Source organism: Montipora foliosa, chromosome 9, assembly GCF_036669935.1.
Source record: "Montipora foliosa isolate CH-2021 chromosome 9, ASM3666993v2, whole genome shotgun sequence".
Classification (NCBI taxonomy): domain Eukaryota; kingdom Metazoa; phylum Cnidaria; class Anthozoa; order Scleractinia; family Acroporidae; genus Montipora; species Montipora foliosa.
The window spans coordinates 19,816,359-19,818,858 of NC_090877.1; the positions used below are offsets into that span (position 1 = coordinate 19,816,359).

The window sequence follows — 2,500 nt, forward strand, 5'->3', positions numbered from 1 at the left end:
TTCCTTGCATACCTTTTGCATGCATAAACTGTTGTTATTATTTGTTGTGGTTATCGTGAATACAAATCAAATCGATATGACTTGTTATTTATGTAATGTTAAAACACATACGGGACGGGTGTCAACATTTTCATTAAACCATAACGCTCTAAATATGGTGACCTGATTAAACAAAAAATAGAATAGCGATGACAATCTTTCCGTCTCGTTCTAAGTGGTTGTTTCGTAGAATACCTCGACATCAGTGGGAGTAAACTTGTGGCTTCCTCCTCCTGCATAAAATCTACAGGAAGAACGAAATGAAGAATACCCTGGGGGAAACTGGTAAGAGTAGCCACACCATGTGAACGAATTTTGGTTGCTGGCAGCGTTGTTTGATATGACGATGTCGGGTGCGCCACCAAAGGCTGGTCCCAAACCGGAACATCTGTATATAGCGTGACTCTGCTCTGCTGACTTGACCTTCAGCTTGACAGGAGCGTAGCCATTGATGTTATACAGTGAGTAGATAAACGATTTACTGGATGAACCAAAATCACAATAACCTTAAAGGAAAGATTACCAAACTTGTTTTAAAAAAAAAATCCTCATTGTTGATGATTATGATTATGATTATGATTGTGTTATAATATTTATTACATCCATTTAGAAATCACTGCTAATCCTTGCAATCTGATTGGCTCTCAGCAGTGCGATTTATTCGCACATCGCGCTATTTTTTAAAATCGCACCATCACCCCAGCCAATTAGAAAGGAACACTAAAACAAAACAGACAAAGAAAACCATTGTATGGCGAAATTTGCAACTTTCGTTACCAACTGGATCAATAAAATGTTGGTACCAACTGTAATCCTAATTTTAGCTATAAATAATGATTGTATGATTTCTAAATAAATGGATAATAAAGATTTCTAAATGGATGTAATAAAGTGCGCTGCGCGCTCGTTCGATTTTGGAATCACACGCATGATTTCAGACCAAATTGCACTCCACTCAGTTCAATTGCCATTATAAATTCTTTAGTATGAAATGCTGGTAATCCACCCCACTTACCCCGGCTAGCTAAAAACAGCCCGGCGATGAACGTGTGATAGCTTCGAAAGCGAGCAGTTTTCTTTTTACAAGGCCGTCTTGACAGCCAACAAACTCTTTTTGGCCTGATTTAGCTAAGTAAGTTAGAAAATCAATCAACTATTAAAGCAAAAAAAGACAGACCAATCTTATCCAGCAGGCCATGCAATCATTTGGAAGTATTTTGTAGAGAAAGGGCAACTTAGCTTACACTGAACTACAACTGACCTCATGTCAGGCGGGTTGTTCCAGTTTACAGGCTATCTTTCTTCGTTAAATTAGATATCAGGAGCTCATCAAGAGGAACCTCTATCTCCCATATTTGGCCTCGGAGTCAACCCTTTCCCGGGTAGATTTATTTATAGAACACCTCCCTTGGGAGATTGAGCACGCTCACTGTTGTCAGGAGCTCTTAATGAGCTCCTGTTGTTGTAAAAGCCAATCAAAGCAAAGCTATCTCAGCGTCAAGGGAATTATGATACTTTTCGCGGGAAAAACCTGTTCCTAAAAATAAATTTACTCGGGAAAGGGTTGACTCAAGGAATTAGAGGAGATAGAGGCTCCTCTTGATGAGCTCCTGGTTGTGTAGGAAAATTGAACCGAGAATTTCAGGTTTTAATCGTCTATGATTTGTTTACTATTCATACAATAGGCGCACATATACAATAAATAGAGATCAAATCATGCCCTAATTTACGATCACACCTATGTTTTCCGTTCAATTTCTTAGTTCCTTATTTAGGTCGCTAACGTATTAACGCATGTGAAATTTACAATCGACAGTACTGAATTTCATTTGTTTGTTTGTTTTTGTTTTTGTTTTTTTCCATTACGGATATTGCATCATTTTTAATGTATATGTTTGTGCTAAACATCTCTTTCAGGTAACTTAATTGTGTGTTCACCTACATAATGAATATTAAATAAGACATATACAAAGTTACTTCCATGTTTGTCTTACTTGATTGAACCTGGCGGAAGTTTTCTCTTAGAGACCTCAATGTCTACGCAGACGAATAATTTTGATGAAGCAGATCCTTGCATGCCTCCAGAGTGAGGTGAGGAAGTGCATTGCGCTATCCAGGGCTTTCCAGTTTTATTTGACGTCTGGGAATCTAGAATTAGTTTTGTCTTAATATACTTAAATAGTTTCCGAATACCTTTCCATCCTGATAGAAAACAATAACTTTAATCCTCCTTTAGCCTTCTCAAGATGATCAATAACCTCATTCCGGAGGAACACCAAGGCAATACAGTCGACACTCCTCCATTTCGCAACATACACAGCCGAAGCTAGTGAGCGGCTTTTCAACAAAACAGTTAACAACAAAAAACCTATTGAATGTGCTTAACTTTTTTTCTGGTAGACAGTAACTTGAGTGACCTGTGTAAATCCTTAGTTCTTACCTTAGGTTTCCCTCGGCTCTT

At 38.1% G+C, this 2,500-nt stretch overlaps 1 pseudogene; it reads right to left on the bottom strand.

The window, feature by feature from the left end:
• Positions 1–178: 178 nt before the first annotated feature.
• LOC137970759 (uncharacterized) overlaps positions 179–2,500 on the bottom strand; it is a 14,862-nt pseudogene continuing 12,540 nt past the window's right edge.